This window comes from Gambusia affinis, linkage group LG08, assembly GCF_019740435.1.
Source record: "Gambusia affinis linkage group LG08, SWU_Gaff_1.0, whole genome shotgun sequence".
Lineage (NCBI taxonomy): Eukaryota > Metazoa > Chordata > Actinopteri > Cyprinodontiformes > Poeciliidae > Gambusia > Gambusia affinis.
Genome location: NC_057875.1, coordinates 1,685,437 through 1,709,810, shown reverse-complemented (window position 1 = coordinate 1,709,810; position 24,374 = coordinate 1,685,437). Strand labels below are relative to the sequence as shown.

General features: G+C 41.7%; 1 protein-coding gene and 1 long non-coding RNA gene across 6 annotated transcripts in view; both read right to left on the bottom strand.

Moving 5' to 3' along the window:
* The window catches only part of tspan9a (tetraspanin 9a), a 212,455-nt gene that overhangs the window by 64,868 nt on the left and 123,213 nt on the right, over positions 1–24,374 (bottom strand). The window lies entirely within an intron of this gene.
* On the bottom strand, positions 7,713–10,613 carry LOC122835409. Its single transcript, XR_006371305.1, has 3 exons — positions 10,373–10,613; positions 7,879–7,981; positions 7,713–7,803 (listed from the first exon to the last, which is right to left on the bottom strand). It is a non-coding gene; the product is annotated as an uncharacterized LOC122835409 (long non-coding RNA).

The window sequence follows — 24,374 nt, the reverse complement described above, 5'->3', positions numbered from 1 at the left end:
TAGCATATCACTTCAGGCTGGTTATTTAAACATACAGTCAGATATTATGGATTTACACACAGCGAGAAGCTTTACAACAAAGCCACATTCAGATTCTATCATCTATTATGAAGAGAATAAAAGCAGCAATACAAAAACAACAGACGTGTCTGCTAAACACGAGTTAGTAAAATCTTTAAAGCCACTTATGCATAACTCCATTTAGCAGAAACAGTGAGATAAACTCCTATTAAGTTAAAAAAATACTCTCATGGATTAACAGAGACATTTCTGAGTGCATCATAACATCAAACTGTATATTTTAGGAACATAAGTTGAGTGACTGTCAGTCATTTGGCTGCTGACCTGCACACCTGTGTTGCATTCAGGGTGCATTGGAAATCCCATGCACAGGCACACTTTCTGTGCATTTCCAGTACCCCCGTATCTCTGACGCACAGACAACATCCGCAAACAACAGTGATGGACGACAACCAAGCTCCTGGATGGAGGTTAACTGCTGCTTCAAAAGGAAATCTGGTTTCACAGGAAGATTATTGTTGTGCTAAAAGGAGTCAACCTGTCATTGAAGCTACTCAAGCCTAAAACAGCAACTCAATGCTAAACATGTAGCAGTAGCATTGACGTCCCCAACACCAATGTTAGCTGCTTCCTGCTAGTGGTGTTAGCTCTCTGCTGTTAGTTCCTGCTAACACAGGAAGCTGTAGATAACAGGCAGATCATGTTTGTTTGTTTCATCTTGTGTGTAACAAACAGCGGTTTGTCTCAATCCAGATGTTTTGTTGTTTGCCTTCATCTTCCTCCACTTTGACTTCTTGAGTTTCATTTACAGGATCGGGTTCAGTGTTACCTACATGCATCATCGGCCCAGCAGACATTGTATAGGTGATAAAATGATGATGTTACATCTATGACAAAATGACAGAAACAGTAGAATGAGCATTTGGGTGGCAGGATTGAAAAATAGTTTTTATTGCACGTTGATTCCTGAGATCTTTGTTTACCAACAAATTATGTGGAGGGTTTGATTCTTTTCATTAAACTGAAAGGGACTTTTCATTTTATTTTACAACTTATTTTATTTCTTTCAGTATATTTGGGTGGACTTAAACAAATTCACTTCTGACTAATTGAAAGATTTTTTTTTGCTCTTTAATATTTGCATTTGAGTAGCCCTGCTATAAATATTAAAACAAAAAATGAGAACCAACAGTTCTTGAAGTAAATCAGTTTCAGCAGGAAAAAACAGATTGGTGCATTGCTGGATTTTCTGATGAGTTCAGGGACACATAAAAGTAAATATTACTGTTGAAAGTAGATCCTCCTGTGTGTCATACAGCATGTCGCTCAGCGCTGGGAAAACAGCTGTCAGTTCCCAGATCCTCAGTGGCTCGTCTTGTTTGACGCTGTCAGTCATTAACAGGGCCGCTCGCAAACAGCAAACAGAACTCAAGCCGGAGAAAGACTTTGAAGAACTGGAGTCGCTCAGAAGTAGAAACCTCTCTCTGTAAAAAGACTGCAAGCTTTCCTGCACTCAGATGAAAGAGAATCAGCAAAGGTGAAAGAAGGCGCGACTTCAATTATACGCCGTAAATGTTAATGGATTAATGCAGCATGTAGGAGCTTGTGATATTTGTCTTTAAAGTGGAATCAGCGTCACTTTCAGGTCGAGGAGTCTTGTCCGAAACGGTGAAGGGACCCGGACCTTGTGACAGCTGATCTGCATTAAGACACCGAGGCTCATTACCCTCTGGAAACAGGTTAATTGCTCTGACATTTTCTGAGGCTTCCCATCCCTCAGTAAGTGGAGCCGTTTCCAGAGTTGGAGTGATGTGACCAATAGGAGTCTGCAAACAGAAACGCGCAGGTTGAGAAAATGTAAATACAGATGTTGTGTCGGAGTCGATTCCCCTTTCAAAGGAGAAGCCATTAGAGCTGCAGGTGGATGGCAGGATGACGGAGGGCAGGGTCTCCCAGTGTGGGGCCCGATCTATTAGGAGAAACGAGAGCCTTCGTGATTGACGAGTCTCTCCAGCACATCCATCAGGTCCGGCTCACAGAGGCCTGACGCTGCCGTGCCCCTCCTGTCTGCCTGGGAACCGCCACAACCCTCAGCTATATCTGAAAGTTGACATTAATGCCTGACTCTTCCTGCACTATATAATCCCTCCTTCTCTCTCTCTCCTTCCATGCTGTAGGAAATCTATACCTATTTTACACTGAGCCACTTTATCAAAGCAGCTTCTACATTACAGCTCAGCATTACAAACATCGTTCCAAACAGGAAGATTGAACTGAAGTTGTAGTTCTGGTTCTCTGTGTTGAACAGCAACCTGGTGGTTAACAGATCATAACAGGTCCATGTTGACATGGAGATTTAATCATGTAATAAAAACACATGGAAGAAACTTTTGAATTCATTTCAGGGTGACTGTACAAATATCTAAAGTAGGAATCCAGTAATCAAAGATTTGGTCGAACATAATTTCTTTTTACGAATGATAATAGTGATCAAACTATTTCTTTCTAGCCTATTTTCCAGGAGCAGTTATTATTTATATGAGGAGAACATTTAGTATCATCTGATGCTTATTTATTTCTACTTACCTCCTTCAGACATAAATGGAGGTTTTTATTGGTGTAAGTAAAATACTAAATCACTTTTCAGAATGATTCAAGGTTATTAGCAGTTTTATATTCATGTTGGACTGAATATGAATAACTATTCACACAAACCCAGCAGGTTGCCATTGACTTACAGTTACTGTAACTTTTTTACCTTTTCCTCACTATGTTAAACAAAGTTAAAGTTAAGATGTTATCAGAGATTAGCATTGTTATCAGCAGAAAGCCACAGTCTGAGTATTTCCATAAAAATGTAGATCCTTACCATAATTCTGAGATTTACAAAAAACTCTATCAGATTTCTTGGTGCATCATTAATCTGATGTATTTTGTAAAAGAAATTAAAATATGACTTTTTTTCCCATTTATATCTGTCAGTTCAAATAATGTTCAACATTAGGATTCTATCTGTTTGATTTGATGAATAGTACTTAACTACAATGTTTGAAAAAAAGTTTTAAAACTTGGGAAGAAATGAAGGAAGAGTGGAGAGACGACAAAACCCTGAGATTCATGGAGGCAATTTTCTGGGAGCCGTTATTCGTCTGATGAGAGACGTCAGGCCTGTTTGCTTCTGCATCTCATCTTCATTTCCATTAGTGAGTACTTGGCTGTTGATCCATGCTGTAATTTTAATTAAAACCCATAAGCAAGCAACGACAAGAACAGCTCAGTTAGTGAAATTATTTGTTATCCATACTGTTTTGGTCTACAGAGACAAAAAGAGCCTCTTCACAGCGAGAGGCCAGGATGAAAAGAGTAAGAAAAGTTCATTCAGGTCAACAACAACAACAACAACAACAAAAATCTGTGCCGTTGGGACAAAGAAGCAGAGATGTTTATGAAGATGTCCATTTCAAGATTTTTCACAATTTCCCTGATTAAGCAGATCTTAATGAGGAACTATTAGGAACCAGATATCTGAGACATTCTCTTAAGCAGAAACCGTCTAGATGGAAAACATTACTTTACTGTAGAGCTGCAGCTAATTGTTATTTTAATCATTGGTTATTCTGACAATCAGTAAGTAAATAACCCATTTAATACCTTTATGAAGGCAAATATTTTATTGCTAAAAATGCAATAACAACATGTTGAACCTTTACTTCAGTTTCATTGTCATTGAATTAAATAATCAAATTAACTACTCTAAATGCTTTTAAACTTCAAATATTCAAAGTATTTCTTTTAATTCAGGATAAATGAATAAAATAATTCATCTGCTGCTGGGCTTTCATCCGTATTTAACTCACTTGTTTCATTTTAACACAACTTCGGCTGTTAGCTAAGACCCTCAACATCAATGACGTGCTATTGTGAAAAATTAACTCTGCTTTCCAGTGATTGTAATGTTCTGTTTTGTTTATTTAGTTTAAAATTATCCCACACTTTTGATCTTTTCTGTCATTTTCTAGGCATTTCTTTTTGCTACTTTCTGCCTCCATGCATAGCTAACACAGCACTTAGCTTAGCACACATGGCTCAACAGCATCACCAACCTTTTTGCAACTAAGCGCTATTTCATGGGTGCTAACCAATATGCAGCCAAATTGATACACAAAGTTTACTTTCAATTATATTACTTGAAGACTAATAAGGTATCTAATTTTGGAGCAGCTCCATGTTGGTGTCCCTGGTGTAAAGGTTAGCGGAACCAACGTTGTTGTCCAGCAACACAAATGATCCTCCGCCCAGACTACTGAATAAATTAACAGTATTAATTACAGTATATTTAACAAAGCTTTGTAGAAAATTTAGCATTTTTAGTAACTGAGATTCCCAAATTATTCCAGGAATTGTTTCAGCCCTACTGTACTGTTCATACATTCCTGCCTCCTGTTAATGCAGAGTAAATAATGAGGCCAACTTTGTCCTGACTAATTGAAAATCTGCAGAGTCAGGCTGAGGACCTGCAGTCCTCATGTTGTTCCTTCTTTATGTTTCTCTCTCTATCTTTAGGACTCCAGATCAGAGTCCAAAAGTGCAGCTCTGCTGTTCCTTTCTTCCCTCTCTGACCTCTGGACGGAGGACTAGCTCTCCTTTCAGACGGCTGCCTGAAACAGATTACCCAGCAGAGGGTAGAACAGAAATCTGTCCTTAAGGCTCTGACGTGAGAGGCAGCTTTAGACTACTCTCTAACAGTAAGTAAACCAGTTTAGTTAGCAAAACAGCTGCACACAGTCTGAGTAATGAAGGTAAAGTGCTGAGTGGCCTGTTTTTGCAGATATGCACCACAGGTGTCATCACAGAAGTCACTGACTGTGGGAGTCTTTCTGGTCTGGCTCAGATGAATGGACTGGAGGAGCAAAGGAGCATTTACCTTTCACACAAAGAAAACGGTGCATCCACATCACACAGCATCACGACTAAGCAAAAAAAAACCTCTCTAATCAAAGTGCAGGTATTGATTGCTTTATTGCCTTTATTGCAGTAATCAGTGGTGACAGTGGAGTGATGGGGCAGAGCCGCCGTGTGCAGCTGAGGTTGGTTAATCCTGACACAGGAGGAAGAGCTTGCATGCAAACTAAAGCTCCTGATCTCCATCCGGCATTATTTAGTTACTCCAGTCACACATCCACGCTTTGAATCAACTCCCACTTTACATGCACTTTTGTCCTGACCTTTTTGTCAAGACACACTTGCAAAATTCACCTCTTTCTCACACACAACATCTCTTATGTATATTAGATTGAAAAAAAAAATCATATCTTTTCCCAAAAATCATATCTTTTGCAGTTATGAATTGAATTATTATTCATTTCACTTTGATAACTGACACTACACAAGCTCTAGCTGTATGGATTTCTGAGAGGATAGAATAAATCAAAGTCACTGAGACATGAATATTGAAGTGCATTCCAACTACCTCGACTATTCGTCACAAGCCCTGTAAATCCATCTGGACTCAAGTTATTAAAAGTCTGAAATACTTCATTTAGCACTGTTTTGCACACCTAATTTTCCTCCTGATTGAGTTAGCTTATCGGTGTTTTCCATCCTCAGTGGAGGATCCGCCATGCCTTCAGGGCTGAGGCAAAACTTCACAATTAATCAGCATGTTTTAAATAATTTTTGTTAGTATTTATTGTGTTTTCAGAAGTATAAAACAGATTACGATTAGAAATTAAACTTTTAGTTTAATGTATAGTTGTTATAAAAAGACTGGGCTGCTACAGAAAGCAGTTGGATTCATTTCCTTTGTGCTGCAGAAGCATCTTCATGAGGATTCTGCTCCCTAATTGCAATTCGGGATTGAGAATCAGCCTTTGTTTCTTCCTACATTGGGATGTGCATTAGATCATTAGGACTTATCAACCAGCAGCGTCTCCACGCCTCAGATCGACGACCACATTCAGCTGCTAGGTGTTAGGAAGAACCCAACTTCTACTACATTTGCTCTCTGTGGTGCTATTAGACTAGCTGAACATCAAAACAAGGAAAAGTGACATCTAAATATGCTCTTTTGAACAATTTTCTGGTACAAAGCATCCAATGTTCCTGTGGCTCCTGAATGTCTTCATTGCACTCGCATGAGATGGAACATTATTTAGATTCCCGTAACAGAGATGATGGAAAATCTGAAAGAGGGACTGAACACAAAACTCAGGGATCGAAGAGGAGAGAATAAGGAAGGAGGAATTAAACAGAAATCCCTTTATTGTTAAATCAATATAATTGCTTGTATACCACTTTAGAGCAATCCTCAGCGTGAGGATTAGAGGATAAGATGGTATCAAGGTAAACCAGGGTATTAAATAACATCTCCAGCTGCAATGTAATTAAAAACTTATGCAAAGATTTACAGTAAAACGCTCAGTTCATTTTTCTGTCTGAACAGAAAACTCAACGTTTCATCTGCTGCCATTCCTGTTGTGTGTCTGCATTAGTTTCTCTAGTGACACCTTGTGTTTAGGAGAGTAATTGCAGAGAGTGTAATTCAGTCATTCTGCCCTGACAATGCAACCAGTTTGTTCGTTCACTTAAATTCACCATTATCTTGTTCATTTTTCAGTTTGTTAATTGCTTTCTAACTTCATATTTGTCCAAAATTAAGGGATATTTCACATTTTCAATCAGTCTGCATTTCTTATTCAAAATGTAAAATATTCTGACTTGTCAAAACTTTCATACTGAAGTCTGAGATGAGTGAAAAATTGAGTTTGCAGAAAGTTTGATTTGGTTCTAAGGCTTTTTTGGCTTTATCTTTAAGTTTTTATCTACACTAATTTTAAAACACACAAAAGAAAAGTTTCACAGATCAGTGAGTTTTCTAAGGAGCGATGCTCTTCACACCCAGACACTGCCGAAAAAAACCCTTCATCCTGGTGAAAAACCTTTTCTGCTAAAAATTTATTTAGTTTTTGTCAGTTGGTGTGTTTTTGCTGATCAAGTTAATTTTCTGAAGTCCAATTTGTGCAATTATATGCTCAATAGAAACACAACTACCACAGCTGTTGTAGAGGGCAACTGTGTGAGAATTCATCATAATTTTTTATTTGTAACAAGAGTTATTAATGCATTTGAATTAAATTGTTGGAAACTACTATATGAATATGTGAATGAGAATTAGAGCTGACAGACCAACGGGCTACTAGCGTTCTCATTTTGCATTTATTAAGCTTAATTAACATGAAAACGAGTAAACACTGTTTATTGTAGTGAAGCTGCTCTCTGCATCTCACCCTGGAACAGTTCGCTGATGGCGCCATGCTGGCTTTAAAAAAACATCTACACACACACACACACACACACACACACACACACACACTACAAAATAACACAAACCCTCAGATCAAAAACAGTGTGACGACTGTTAACCCCAAATAAAATGATAAAATCATAATTAAAGTTATAATTGCTCGTAATTATGCGAGTAGAACGATTAATGATAGTGAATTAAAATGTTTATGCTTATTTTCCAGTCAAGACGAGTTTATTTACACACACAGTGACACTCCACAAGAATTAGTGTAAATCTGAAAACATTTAGACAATCTGTGTCAGCATGTCGAGACACTATTTGTTTGCATGGCATCCCAATCACAGCTGCACGGCGCACAGAACTGGGTTCTAATTAGATGAGAACGCACCGCAGGAGGTCGTGTAGAGTTAAAGTTAGAGCGTCGCCGCTGGAAACAGGCTGCAAGCGAAAGCACTGACGCTGTTCTGCTTGATTGCCTATCAAGGATAGTCATATTTAAAAATATACAGATGGATATGCACATAAAGAAAGCCATACACACACACACACACCCCTCTGTTTGCAGGCGGTGTGAGGAGCTTGGCTTGACACATCACCACATTTGGTTCCACATTTTGCCCTGAGGGAAGTGGCGCCATGCCAAGCTGCACACATCTGAAAAATTAAGGATGAAACCCATTGTATGATGCTAAGTTTAGCAACATCAAAAAAAAAGTAAAAATAAAACAGCATCTAAAAAGGGTTGCAAAGAAGATTTTCATTTTACTCCTGTCAGAAAAGATCATCTCAAAAATATAAGAATGTAGTTTCAATAAAGACCAGACCTTTACTTTACAGCCATGGTAAATAAAAGACCACAAGCGATTTCTCCCTCTAGCTCTACATCCATGGGTTTGTTTTGGTTTTATTTACCCAGAATGCCTTGCACTGTAGTCCACTTCCTGCTTTTGGAGGGGTCTACATATGCATTTAAACTGCACCAGAGTTCATTTCAAGCGAACAGACAGAGGTTTACAGGTGGACCAGAGTTTGATTACGTCCCCAAACAAACTGGACTTTCTAGACAAACAGACTGGAGTTGGATTCAAGTGGACTAAACAGGGCTGGTGTGAATGCAACCCAAGTCCAGGTTGATGTTGCAGCTCTGATGTGTGTATGGACACAGACCTGTCTACTATTAACTAATAACAGAATTGCTTTATGCTGCAGAAACCTGGGAAAACTTGCTTGGCTGATTTCCTCTGTGATTTGAACCCTTTGACCTTTCATAATATTTCATTTTACCTCCTCCAGCTGGGCTGTTAAGGCAGGAAGACGAGAACAAGGAGGTTGGTTCGCTGATATCACACAGATTTGTTTATTCACACGACTGTGGCTGCATAAAGGGTGATTTATATTCCAGACAACGATAAGGTAAAGCCTCTTAGCAGCTCCTGCTCTCTCAGTGACAGATAACCAGTGTCTGGATGTGAAGAGCATCCCTCCTTGTGCAAAATGTTGCCTGCTTGGGAAACTCACTGATCTGTGAAGCTCTGCTTTCAAGAAGAATGATCAATACACTCCCATCTTACTATTTTCTCTCTAAACCTCAAAGAAATCACTATCCGCTCCACCGGCACAGAGGAGGTGTGAAGCAAAGTCGGGCAGCAGTGGGTGGTGAAGGTGGTCAATTCAATTATCCCACTGTCAGGGTGCATTTCTGTTCCAGACTGCCTGCAGAAGCTCAGAAAAAACCAGCGACGTCAGATGGCTTTAAATGTTTCTGAGTCTCATACACCCATCATCAGTTTAATCAAAACTCGCTTTAGAGGAATATTATAAAAAGTTTAAAAACAACAAATGGTTCAAAGTTTTTGATCCAAATTTGATCCGAGGGCCTATTAATCACCCAAACTTCACCAGAATCCTTTATGTGCTGCAGTGCTTAACGTAAAAAAACCCCAAAAAACAGGTCAAAAGTCAAAGATCAGAAATGATGTCGGCCAGAAAAAACATGACCTAAAGCTTTTGGGCAAAAATGAACTTCTTTATGCAAAGTATGTTCACTGACGGGCTGCAGTGGAGCAGCTGGTAGCAGGTTCTCCCTGTACATGCCTGGGTTCTCTCCAGATTTTAGATGAATTTCTCCTTAACATTTGCAGTAAATAGTTTCAAAAGTGTTAAAATAATGATGCTTTCTTGGAGCAGTAATAGTGAAGCAGGTCAGAGGTCATGGGAAGATGGATGGAGCTAAATCCAGAACAATCCTGGAGGAAAACCTGAGTGGGGTGAATGTTCACTCTCCTGCAGCAGAACGTGGTTAAACAAAGTTTTCACTCTGGGGGAATAAATTCATGTCAAATTTTACAATTTTTTTATTAGCAAATTAAAATGATGACCATTCTTGGAATACTTTTGTACGGCTTTATGTTTTAAATTAAGGCAAACGGCTCAGGAAAGAGCTAAATATGAGCTATAAGACATTTAGAACTGATCTTAAATGCTGCATTAATGTTGATTTTATCTTCATTTCTGTAGATCTGTGCTGCATTCTGATTTTTGTAAATAAAGAGAAATAGAACAAGTGAAATTCCTTCCAGAATGAAGAAAATGAATCAATAGCCATACAGATGAAGAAAGCTCACACAGAAATAACAAGAGTGTAAACTCTGCTGGAAAAAAAACATCATAAATCAATATTTCAAAGAGAACACATGTTTTTCAAACTGAACCCAACTCCACATCTGGCTGTTAGTGAAAGTGAAGACAATTATATCCCTGATTTATACATTTTTGCCCATTATGTATAATCACTCAGGCACAACCTGACTAACAACTGCAAGTGGAGAGAGTCACCCAGGGGTGAAGATGATAATAACTGTAACAAATATGCTGCCGATGTTTGTCAACTCAGATTCAGTGCAGGTTCACGGTGCTCCATCAGCGTAATGTCTGCCGTATTTAAACTATAATGTGCTGCACATCAAAGAGGGACATGGAGATTCACCAAAGGGATGACGGCTAATAGATCTGACAGAGGAATGGGCGGCTCACGTAAATGTTTACCTTCACTCTGTATTTATATCCCAACCACTGGTCTCATCTCCTGGCTAAAGTCCCTCTGTGATCCACAGCTGAGTGTCTTCGCTGCAGGAAATGTCTGCATTTTGCATCCAGATACAGAATAAAAACAAATATCAATCTGCTGGGCTGAAATGCAAACAAAGCTTTGATGATTGGTCAAAGAGTCTGAGCCAGAGCCAGAAGTAGAACCTGCAGCACAACCATCAAGAATACAGCAAGTGGTTTCTGGATGGTAAGTCAACAACAAAACTCTTGACTTTTCCAGCAGCCACTGCACAGCACATTCAGTGGTAAACCCAGCAGACCAGCTCTGATTGGTTTCCTAGGTAACAGAGTTGCTAGGAAAAGTACAAGCCATTGACATTTTGAAGCTTTTTTAGAAGTAGTAGAAACTTAAATGGAACCATAAAAACATCCAAATAAAGATTTTTGCTTAATAAGTCCTCTTTAAGGTCAGAGGTTTAAGGTTTGTTTTCCAAAGCAGGTCTGTGGATTTTTGACCTGCTGAAAAAGTTTAGCTCAGTTTATTTATTTGTTTGGTCCTGGGTTTGAATCCCAGCCATGGGTCTGGGTGTAAGTTTCCCTCTGGGTACTTTTGGTTTCCTCAACATAAACTCCAAGTTAAGTCCAAACGTCCAACCAGTACATATCAAATCAAATAGGCCCCGTTTGCACAGAGCCGCTCTTCAGTCAAGCTGTTCTATTCTTGTTGTGATCCATTCACTCGTTTACCCGACAGGAGTGAGCGGAGTCTCTTATGGCGGCACGTTTTGAAACCACGTCAGATTGAAACATTTCTGTTGCAGTAAAGAAATAACAAGTTATTTCTCTTGCAGGATGAGCCATAAGAGATGTGGAAGTGTAGATGTGTAGAACGCATGCTGCAGGCTTTATTTTATGCATGCACAGGCCAGGAGGAGAAATTAACACCCACCACTGGCCAAATGTGAGTAAAAGTATGAAGTGGTGTGTAAACTGAAGCAACGCATCGCCACTGTGGCGGGTTGACAATTTCAACAGAAAACCCCCCCACTGCATTCAGTTTGAACTTCTGTCCAGGGTAGGAGTGGCTGACTGGACTAATGACTGATGCATATGGGACGGACCTTGGCTGTCATAATTTAACAAAAAAAATACAATAAAATACACATATATATATATATATATATATATATATATATATATATATATATATATATAAAATCAAATTTTTATCGACCACCCCAGACATTGGGCTTATCCAATGAAATCCCTCAGTCCTCTTTGGCCCCGCCCCTCCCCTCTATGTTGTGTTCCGGGGTCCTGGTTGCATGGTGGGATTTCCTGTGCGCCGTATCACCTTTTCACCACCAGATGGCGACAGGTTCTGGTTGGAGTGCGGGGCATCATCATCCGCAGCTGTTCAGGATCATCCTCATCAGCGGTGCAGATTTAAGGAGTTGGCTGCCAGTCCAGCGTCGCCTGAGTGTTAGCCAGTCACGGTACCTCTGAGCCCCCTTGAGCTTGTCTCTATGTTACTTGTTGCCTCGAACCTTCTAGTGATCTGCTTTGTTTTTCTCCATTGCCTTCAGGTTATCCCTTGACGAGATCCTGACTGATTTCCTGGTTTTCTGAACCGCCCTCGTGACGCCGTGGAAAATACCCACAGGTTGCCCGAGTTCCCAGACTCATCTCTCCGTTGTTTGCAAATCTTCCCTGGACTCCACGGCTGGCGGCCGTTCCATTCCTCCGTGTCTCCGTTGCACCCAAGCCTACCTGTCCGCTCCCCGCCGCACTCCTCCATTGTTCCTGGACCCACCAAGAAAACAAGACCCCGGACATACACAGTTTCCCCTCCAAGATTTCATTCATCTACTACAAGTAAGATCAGCCTGTTTTTCCCAGAGAGATTCCCGTCTTCCCACGACCCCTGAACTCATCATTCTGCTTTCTCCTCACAGTGAACTATTGTTGCTGTTATTGTCGTTTTTCCCCGGACCAGACCATCCTGATTATCTCTCAATATTGTGTGATCACTATTAAATCATTTAACACTGATACTACCTCTCCTGTTTTGGTGTTCTGCATGTGGGCTTGTTTCAAACTACCATCATGACAGAACACTCAGGCCAACAAATCAGCCCAGCAGACGCAATCCGGAGAGCCTTAGCCGAACAACAATCAATATTACAAACTCATGAAAACGCATTAAGAGAACTAAGTAAAATCCAAACTGAAACTAACCAACAACTGTCTGAATTAACCCGTTTCCTTCGAGGTTCAGCCCTTCAAACTTCTCCTCCAGATCCCGCTCCAGTTTCAGACCAAGCTCCAGCTTCAAACCCAGCCCCGGAGATCCAATCCACGTTTTCTGAGGTCCGTCCACCTACACCCGAAAAATTCACAGGTGACCGTAAAAAATGTAATGGTTTTCTTCTTCAATGCTCTATAATGTTTAATCACTCCCCGAGAAGCTTCCCTTACGACAGCTCCAAGATTGCATACGTCCTGTCCTCGTTGTCGGGACAAGCTTTGTTATGGGCCGAAGCTCGTTTCCCAGATCCAGCACGCTATGGCTGTTCATTTGATGAATTTATAAAAGAGTTCAAACAGGTATTTTGTCAAGATGCTGACCAGTCGTTTAATTCCAGAGAGTTATGGAATATTAAACAGGGAAATAGAACGGTGGCGGAATTTTCTGTTGATTTCCGCATCAAGGCTGCGGCGACAGGCTGGAACCCAGCCGCGCTTAAGAGCGCATATTATAACGCGCTAAATGAAAACATTAAGGATGAGCTGGCTACTCTTGAAGAACCAAGGACCCTAGAGGAATTAATTAGCCAGACCATCCGACTGGATAATAGAATCCGGTCCCGTAGGAGAGATTGGGGTCACAAGAGCCAACCATTTAAACACCTCGGTGGCTCCGCTCCCCCTTCTACAGTTTCTCCGCCCCGAGTCTCCCATGAACCCGAGCCAATGCAGTTAGGTCGAGCTCGCCTGACTCCTGAAGAGCGCCAGCGACGCATTTCAGCCCGACTCTGTATTTATTGTGGTTCCCCGGGTCATTTCCTAGCTAGTTGTCCCGTTCGTTTAAACCTCCCGTCCGCCAGTAGAGGCGAGGAGGTTGGCGGACCATCCCAACGAAAAGGACTCTCCTCGATTACTGCTGCCTGCAACCATTCTGATTCAGACCCAGTCATTTCTCTATCCGCCTAGTCGACTCCGGTTGCGAACAAGATCTGATCGACGATTCCCTGGTTAAACAATTGAGAATAGAGACCGAACCACTACCTGTTCCACTGCGAGTCACTGCATTAGATGGTAAAACGCTGCCTCACATCACCCATAAAACCAAACCACTTCACCTCATCATTTCTGGTAACCACAGTGAGTTTATTTCATTTTTTGTATTTTCATCACCCAATTCCCCCATAATTTTAGGTTTCCACTGGTTACAACTTCACAACCCACAAATAAACTGGACCGAAAAGCACCTAGAATCCTGGTCCATTTCATGTCACTCATCTTGTCTCCGGTCAGCTGTTCCCCCAGGTCCTTCATCGGCTGAGTCCCAGGAGACGGACCCGGTCGATCTCTCCTCAATCCCTGCTGAATACCACGACCTCGCTCCTGTGTTTAGTAAGTCCAAGGCTCTTTCTCTCCCTCCTCACCGTCCATATGATTGCGCCATAGATCTCCTGCCGGGTGCTCCGTTACCCACCAGCCGCCTATACAATATCTCCCGACCTGAAAGAGAGACTATGGAGAAATACCTAAAAGAGTCCTTGGCAGCCGGTATAATCCGTCCCTCATCTTCCCCCCTAGGAGCTGGATTTTTTTTTGTAGAAAAGAAAGATGGATCCCTGAGACCCTGCATTGACTATAGAGGGCTAAACAATATTACAGTTAAGAATAAGTATCCCCTGCCATTATTATCATCAGCCTTCGAACCAGTGCATGGTGCTACAGTTTTTTCTAAGCTCGACCTGAGAAACGCTTACCATCTTCTGCGCATACGCAAGGGTGACGAGTGGAAGACGGCATTTAAGACACCTACTGGCCATTTCGAGTACTGCGTGATGCCTTTTGGCTTATCCAATGCACCTGCATTTTTTCAAGCCCTAGTAAACGATGTTTTAAGAGACTTTCTGAACATCTTTGTTTTCGTTTACCTGGATGACATTCTCATTTATTCGCAGAACCTAGAGACGCACAAACGCCACGTTCGCATGGTTCTCCAAAGACTACTCGAAAACAAACTATTTGTCAAAGCTGAGAAGTGTGAGTTCCACAAGCCGTCCGTTTCCTTTTTGGGTTTCATATTAGGGGGCGGACAGGTACGGCCAACGGAGGAAAAGATCCAGGCAGTACTGCAGTGGCCCACACCCGAAACCCGCAAGCAGCTCCAACGTTTCCTCGGATTTGCAAACTTTTACCGCCGGTTTATCAGAAACTACAGTCAGACAGCTTTACCACTAACTGCACTAACCTCTTCCAAAATCCCTTTTAGTTGGACTCCGGAGGCAGAAGCGGCGTTCTCACGCCTCAAGGCCCTCTTCGCCAACGCACCTATTCTGATTCAGCCAGACCCGTCCCGACAGTTCATTGTCGAAGTCGACGCCTCAGACACCGGTGTTGGTGCGGTTTTATCCCAGATCTCTCCTCACGACAATAAAACTCACCCATGTGCCTTTTTTTCCCGCAGATTATCACCTCCAGAGAGAAACTATGATGTGGGAGATCGGGAGCTATTAGCCATAAAATTAGCCCTGGAAGAATGGAGACATTGGCTGGAGGGAGCAGAGCATCCGGTGCTGGTCTGGACCGATCACAAGAACTTGTCCTACCTTCAGTCTGCCCGGAGGCTCAACCCACGTCAGTCACGCTGGTCACTATTTTTCTCTCGATTCAATCTCTCCATCTCATATCGCCCTGGTTCCCGTAACATTAAACCTGACGCACTTTCCCGCCTGTATTCATCTGACGATTCCGAGAAGGCACCTGCCACTATTCTTCCTCCCAGTTGTACAGTCGCCACAGTTACCTGGGAGATTGAGGACATCATTAAACAAGCTCAGTTAACCGAACCTGCACCCCACACCTGTCCACCCAACAAGCTCTACGTTCCTGTTTCAGTCCGAGCCCGTTTTCTCCACTGGATCCATGCCTCTAAATTCTCTGCACATCCCGGAATAAGCCGTACCATTGCACTCGTCAACCGCAAGTTTTGGTGGCCTTCTGTCCATAAAGATGTCAGTGAGTATGTCCAAGCCTGCACCATCTGTTCCAGAAATAAAACCTCTCACCAACCACCATCTGGTCTCCTGCAACCTCTCCCCATCCCCAAACGGCCATGGTCTCACATATCAATAGATTTTGTTACCGGCTTACCTCCCTCCAAGGGCATGACCACCATCCTCTCCATCGTCGACCGTTTCTCCAAGGCTTGCCACTTCGTTCCTCTCCGTAAGTTACCCACAGCTTTTCAAACCGCTCAACTTCTGATCAAACACGTTTTCCGACTCCATGGCATCCCACAAGACATCCTCTCTGACCGAGGTCCTCAGTTCATCTCTCAGGTTTGGAAAAGTTTCTGTTCGGCTCTCAACGCATCTGTCTCACTCTCTTCCGGCTTTCACCCCCAGACCAACGGTCAAACTGAACGGCTCAACCAGGACCTGGAAACCACCCTCCGCTGCTTCACCTCCACCAACCCCTCTGACTGGTCCCAATTCCTCCCTTGGGTGGAGTACGCTCACAACAGCCACATCTCAGCAGCTACCGGTATGTCCCCGTTCGAGGCCTCCATTGGTTATCAACCCCCTCTTCTTTCCTCAGAGGAAAAGGATATTTCTGTCACCTCAGTCCGTCATCACATCCGCCGTTGTCATAAAGTCTGGAACACCATTATCCGTAACCTCAACCACACTGCAGATAGAAATAAGCGCCTGGCCGACCGGAAGAGAAGACCAGCACCCACATACATCCCAGGTCAACAGGTATGGCTTTCTTCACGTGACATTCCACTCAAATCCATTTCCAAAAAGCTCTCTCCCCGATACATTGGTCCCTTCCCCATCGAAACCATAATCAGCCCGTCTGCTGTCCGTCTCCGTCTGCCCGCCTCCCTCCGCGTCCACCCCACCTTCCATGTGTCCCAGATCAAACCTGTCCAGACCAGCACGCTCTGCCCTCCAGCCGAACCCCCTCCACCCCCCCGTGACATTGATGGTCATCCTGCTTACTCCGTCCGCCGGATCGTGGACTCCCGTCGGCGAGGTCGCGGCTGGCAGTACCTCGCCGATTGGGAGGGCTACGGTCCGGAGGAACGATCCTGGATCCCTGGTTCTTCCATCCTAGACCCTTCCCTTATCTCCGACTATCGTTCCTCGTTGCCTTCCAGTTCATCTAGGCCGCCAGGTGGCGACCGTTGAGGGGGGGGTACTGTTGTGTTCCGGGGTCCTGGTTGCATGGTGGGATTTCCTGTGCGCCGTATCACCTTTTCACCACCAGATGGCGACAGGTTCTGGTTGGAGTGCGGGGCATCATCATCCGCAGCTGTTCAGGATCATCCTCATCAGCGGTGCAGATTTAAGGAGTTGGCTGCCAGTCCAGCGTCGCCTGAGTGTTAGCCAGTCACGGTACCTCTGAGCCCCCTTGAGCTTGTCTCTATGTTACTTGTTGCCTCGAACCTTCTAGTGATCTGCTTTGTTTTTCTCCATTGCCTTCAGGTTATCCCTTGACGAGATCCTGACTGATTTCCTGGTTTTCTGAACCGCCCTCGTGACGCCGTGGAAAATACCCACAGGTTGCCCGAGTTCCCAGACTCATCTCTCCGTTGTTTGCAAATCTTCCCTGGACTCCACGGCTGGCGGCCGTTCCATTCCTCCGTGTCTCCGTTGCACCCAAGCCTACCTGTCCGCTCCCCGCCGCACTCCTCCATTGTTCCTGGACCCACCAAGAAAACAAGACCCCGGACATACACAGTTTCCCCTCCAAGATTTCATTCATCTACTACAAGTAAGATCAGCCTGTTTTTCCCAGAGAGATTCCCGTCTTCCCACGACCCCTGAACTCATCATTCTGCTTTCTCCTCACAGTGAACTATTGTTGCTGTTATTGTCGTTTTTCCCCGGACCAGACCATCCTGATTATCTCTCAATATTGTGTGATCACTATTAAATCATTTAACACTGATACTACCTCTCCTGTTTTGGTGTTCTGCATGTGGGCTTGTTTCAAACTACCATCATGACACTCTAAGGTTATAAATGGCGCCATTTCAGCTAACCGGAGTCCGAGAAAAGTGAGGTTTTACTAGACGAGGCGGGTCAGAAAAAGTATAACAACTAAAGCTTAAAAGTGCGAAAGGCCATTCAGAAAAATGTGTCAAAGGAACCGATATGTTAATTACCACACAGTAACGTCACGGGTATTACTACCGTAAAGGCAGGGAGGGGAAGGGGTGGGAATATTTACAGGAAAATACTAATACAGGATCACAGTGGGAGAGGGAGGTAAAATACATAGTTTCCTGGAAACAGATATGGGGATAAGACAGGAATGATGATATTGAGATATTTTAGTAATAAGAATAATTGTGAATTTCTATTAAAAATGTAATAAGTAAGGTACAACAAATAGAACAGTTAGAAAACAGCTACTGATACCATTTAAAAATGTTTCAAAATGTGTAGATACATCTTCAGTAAATACTATCTGGGGGACCTGTAGCCAAAATGTGGAAATGTTCAACACAGGAAATGATCGCAGAACGTGTATATGTGTATATGTGTATTCAAATTTGCTGCTAGTAATTACTTCAAGTGAACTTATTGCACTACACTTCTGTTAAGGTTTCCATGCTTTGTTATAGTCTGTATATGAACATATGTATATAATAAACTTATTGTCAGTAAATTGGTTTTCATAGTTAAGAATAAATACATGTTATATAATTTGCTTGTACTGGTCGGGTTTGTAATTGAAAGAAAACCAGTGGCTGGAGAAATGTCTGAGTGGCCCATAACAAAATTTATATAATTTTTAATTTCCACCCCTGGCATAGGCAGATAACAACGGAAACAATAGCGGATGGCGTTGTGGTGCGTTGTGCTGCGTTGTGCTGCGTTGTGGTGCCTGACCTGGTGAGTTAATTCCTGAGCACATATTCCTGGTATGTAATATCTGTTTCATGATCACTTCAGTCATGGGAGCCTGAGGCGGGTTGCTGCTTGCAATGAGGTGGAAGCTAACAGCCAAAAGTGAATGCCTGTCTGTTTGTCATGCTAAAATCACAGCGCCGTCTAGTGGCCCGGCATGGCAGCTACAGCTGACTCAGACTTTCCAAGCAGTGGCGTCTAAACAGAGAAGCAGTTCCCAATCAACAACCGAAAATACCAGCAGTTGTCCTGCAGTGGTCTTGTGTAAGCGAAACCTAAATTTGGTGACTGAACTGATAAGGGTCAAGGCTGCCTTGAACTGGAAACCAGTATCCCTGTCCACCAAGACAGAAGCTTCTGCTTCAACCTCAGCAGCAGAGACAAACAACAAGCTGAATTTTCTGCAATAGATTTTCAAGTACAACTCTCCAGCTCTCCTGTCTTGTTCAGATGTGATGACGACTGGCTGGAAGACGCCCAACATATCTCAAAATGACGAATCTGAGCTTCACACATACTAGCAGAGTTTCTACAGGAAAGCCCTTAATCTGTTATCTCCTGCTGATTGCAAAATATGAGTTTGCATCATATTAATAAAATGAATGTGACAATATTTGATTCATTTACACTGACCGAGTGTGGCAGATAAACACTGAATGACATGAATTATGTTGCATTGAATTGCAAGTAGGTGAGTAATAAATATCACTGTGTTTCAACATCCATGTGCTTTTCTTTTGAGACTAAAGTTCTCATATATAATCATCTCAAGCAGAAACAGAACTAAAGCAAAATGTGATCCAACACCAACAGAACATTGTTGAACAAAGCACAACAGGAACTTGCAGCGCAAAAACACAGAGGAGCATCAGAGACGAGGGAGACGCTGCTGAGCAAATAAAACAGACGCAGGACAAATCCAGGGAACACAAACAGAAACACTTTTTCGTTTCTTAGATTAATCTTTGGACTGTGAGCGGCGGGCTGACTCAATGGGGAACGGAAATCTAAAAATCTAAGAACAAAGGAAGGTTTGCTGATAGCAAATGATGCTCTGCTACTTTCTAATCACAGCAGTGAAAAACAAAAGACTCCATCTGTAGCTGCAGGCTGCAGTTAATTGATGAAACAAACCGTTCCTCTTGGTCTGGACAAAATGAAATTTATCATCAAAAATTGTTTATTTAGCCTCTCCTTCTCTTCATTTCCAGTGTAATGGAACAAACCGCAGAAGGAAGATTGTACTGAGATGTAGATGAAACAGGAAGTCCTGCCAGGCCCGTTTCCACAGCAGCATGTGGTCGGCACGGTTACACATGGTGGCAATAAAACCAACAACTCGCTGCGCGTGGATTTAATACCAAACCAGTGACCCGCGTTTCAGGAGGATTATACACTGCAGCATCTACTGACTTTTATAAAAGCCTTTAGAAAACTCAGCAAACAATCAGTTTAATATGATGAGTTTTATAGTGACTCAACTGAGAAGAAAATTAGGATTTTGTCAGGGGACATTAGAAAAAGTATTTTTCTTATTTACTTGTATGACTATTTTGCTGCTTGACTTTATCTCTAGATTGTTTCACCTAGACAAAAAAAAAAAACAATTCTTTAAAGGTTAATAAAAGAATCAGAAGAGTTAGGGAGAGATTGTACCAGATTATGTTCCTTCATAAATCACAGCGCATCATCGAGACACTGGCCACGATTAGAATAAATTTGCTCCTCTTCTGTCTTTTCCTCCTCCTCTAACACATTATTTTCCTCCTCAGAATGGACTTCTTTTCCAGGAAATGTTTAGATCCTACAACCATCTAATCAAATGCTGCACAGGGCATCTCTGAAGTAGGTCACATCAGCCAGATCTAAGCAAAGACCGAACACAGAGCACTTCTGACTAACATGCATCTCGTGCTCTTCTGTTGCCCTGGTCAATGTGACGGGAACGTCTTCAAAAGGACTTCTATCTTTGCGTAAACCTGATAAAGTCTCGAACATCAGAGATGTTGACTTGCAGACATTTGCATTTTTCCTCCACTGGGCAGATGGATCAGACTGACCTGCGACGACAGACAGAGAATCCACAAAATAAATGTGTGCTGATAACCAAACAACACAACTTCCTCTCTGCAGGACTTTGTGAAGTGCAGATTTAATTTCAGATGACATGAACAGCTAAGGTTGCTCGTATTCACAACTCCATCAGTCTGGATCAGCAACACACTGACAGTAACTGAAAAGTCTAAAGCTACGTTCACACAGCAGGGAAATGCTACTGAAATATATATATATATATTTTTTTTGCATAATTGCGACCTATATTCAACTATTTATGGCAGTCCAATATTTTCATCCATAAGAAAATCTGATTGGTGTCACTTCCACATGTGGCATTAAGCCGGATTCAATATTTAGAAGCATCGGTAGTCAGAGTCTGTAGTCAGCTACTCACAGACCAACTGAGAGTAAAAACACTTACCAATGGCTATTTTGACAATTAAGTTCCAAATATATCTAAATATGTATTAATATGCTGTAGTGCTAACAGTATTAGCACTACAGCAGGAGCTAATATTTACAGTCTTCCTTATCTCCACTCTCCAGGGCTCAGCCAATCAGCACAAAGGAACATGAATGGTGTTCCTGGATTGGCTGCTTTCCAAACAGCAGCGTCAGGCAGCGTTGCTTTGGGGTATTTCAAGTTACCAAGATGCATTTTCTTTTCAGTATTTTAGATAGGCTCTGTGAAAAAAGGGATTACACAAACCTTCTGGGAATAATTTTGATGACATTTCACAGAAAGGTCGGCAAATGCTGAACTGTAAACAGGAAGGACTCCACTATTCCTGGCATTGTCTCTGTCAAGTTAATGACTGAAGTCCATTGTACTTTACAGGGTTTATGTATTATTGCTCAGTGGGTATTGTTACAATATTGTTATAATATATATGTATTGTTATAATACCAAAAAATGCAAAATGATCAGAAATGTTAAGAATGATATTTTATAAATACTCTCATCCTAAAAAGACAGATTTAAAAAGTAAAGTTTTTAATTGTACAATAAGTAAAAGCTGTGTAATAAATCATGATCCTGGTTATTAACGTTGTAGTGAACTTTTTTATAATGCAATAAAATGTTTGTTGGTAGTTATTGCTAACAGTCATCAAAACATACTTTGGTTACCAATAAGATATTCAGTTTGTCTGGTGGGAGTCGCCCACAACCAACACCATTAAAGAGAGCAAACGTTTCTGGATGCTTGTGGAAAGATGTGAAAACTGTTTTCAGTGGAACACAGTCCTTGTATCAAAGGTCAGAGTATTTCCATTTTGGGCACTCAGGGTTATTTTCTGCAGTGCCAGTCTGATAACGCTGGTCAGGAACAACAAATCAGACAAACATTTGGTTTTTGTCTTCTTCTCAGAATTCTTCTTCTCTCTTAGGGCATTTTTAGAAAAGTGGCCAGACTATTTCAATTATTATTACAAATGCATCAATAACGGTCTGTTAGTGCAACATGTTCCAACCAACCATTGTTATTTTGTTTCCACATCCTCCTCTGGTATAAAACATGTTTTCATTGTGTAGTCGTCTCACCTCTGCCTGGGAGCCGTGTGTGGAGTCAAAGAGAGGAGACAAACAAAAATCCTCACAAATGATAACAGAAGCAGCAGCTTTGTGACCTGATCTTTTCTCCCCAATCAGCCAATGTCCAAAGTTTTTAAAACTTAACGGAGAATTTGGAGACAATAGTATCACAGTTATAACCTAAATTAGGTGCAGGAATCCTGTAAAGTATTTGTCTGCTGAGGTCAGAGGTGAAATGTCTGTTTGTAGACAGACTGCAGTTCTGAGCAACAATGGCTTCAATTAACATGACTAAAAAAAGAGCTCAGCACGATACCGTCCATATTTCTCACTGGTTTTACAACAAACAATGTAAAAATTACATGATTTTGTTCTTTATGATTCGATATGAAGTTTTCTCAATAACTCAGCGCTGGTCCTGTGATCCTTTAGGAGAATCCTCGGCCCCAGTCGCTCTGGGCTTTTGATGATGGAGGTGCTGGACGTTCATCGGGTAACGAGAGACAGAAATCAGCTCGACTCCTTGAGAAGAACATGGAGTCCTGGAACGGTGCGTCAGCAGCATCAGGAGTTATCACTCTGAACATTTCTTTGACTAGGACAGATACTGCTGTAGTAATATTTACAAATTAGACCCAAATGCGTTACTGACGCACTAATCAGTCACATAGACTGAAATACGGTAATTTTGCTTTTAAGATAAAAAAAAACCTTCTTTGTCTTAAAATATGTTCAATCTTGAACTCGTAAAGTGGAACAGGTTTAGGTAAAGGAATGCCTTGATATTGTATTTCAGGCAAGACAATGTTTATTTTCTTATTGAAGAAAGAATTGAATTATTTCTTTATTTGTATTTTTAATGTATTTCTATTACTGCATAATAATTGGGGAAGTGAAAAAAATTTCTAAATGTGTTCATTTTTCCTTCTTTCTGATTATTCATCAAAATAATTTAAATAATGATCAATTACTAAACTAATCATTAGTTACAGCTATAGTTTTCATACATTTCTCCCCTAATTACTGTGTAAACCATAAAAAATGATAAAATCCTGTTTTAAAAAATCATCATTTTATTGGTCTTGTATATGATTTTATTTGCTGAAATGTTGACTTTTTCATGTAGTTACAGATGTAATTCTCAGATGATATACAGTATTATATCCCTTCATGCATTTATATGTAGTTGGGGAAAACATGTTGATCTTCTTCGACTCACATCTTCTGCATCTTTTGAGAAATCTTCAGTTTTTCAATTTGCTGCTAGTGAACAATTGTTACATTTCTAAAATATTCTGATTCTGTGTAATCAGAATCACCCAATCAGCAGACAAATCTAAACGCTTCATCTCTTGGTTTCCCGGTGGATAAAAAGTGGAGGTCAGTTTATTCATTTACTCCTGTGTGGTCAGAATACATAATTATTATGTCACAGCCTAGAATAAAGTAGCCCTTAGTGACGGCACCATGATCTACTGTTGCATGGCAACAGACATCTTAGTGGAGGTCACACCTTTTATTATTGGATGTCTCATTTGCACACGTACATTTTAAAATAATGACACTTTTTTGAGTCACTGTCACATCAGTTAACAGTGGAGTCTCTGTTTAAGTTGGCAGCTTTAATTGTAAAATAGCAAAAAATGAAATAGAACCGAGAGAAGCTGCTGCAATAACGTGACGATTTAAACGTAAAAAAACCAAACGGTCAAACATGGAAATCACGGCGAGGAAAGGAGCTACGTTGGTACGCCTCGGACCTAAACAGAGCCGGCTGCAGAAAATTAATAAAAGAAAATTTTAGATCAAATTATCATTTCAGCAGCAGCAGAAGAAGAAGTTCTGTCAGCCACTGTTGGCTCTCCAACAAACTCATTAATCAGGATCTTGTATCAGAATGTAAAAGCATCCATGCAGCATTCAGAGGAAGTCTATGCTTTTCTGAACCAGGCTCCATGCTTTGTATGCTGGAAGTCATCGGATGCATAACGCAGAACCACAAACATGTCTTGTCAGTAAAACGCAGCTCCGCAGCCTTCATGCTCATCTTGTGCAAACACCAGGACTGACTCTCTGAGGACGCAGCAGCGAGTCTGAGACGGACTCTGATATAATGAAAGCGCGGCTCCCTGTAGATGCGCCTCCTCCTCGCTCTGTGACCAGCGCCGATGCAGAGTGAGAAGTATATTGATGTTTTGTTTTTGCTTTCCTACCGGAGCTCATCTTCTGCAAACAAATGAGTCTGTGA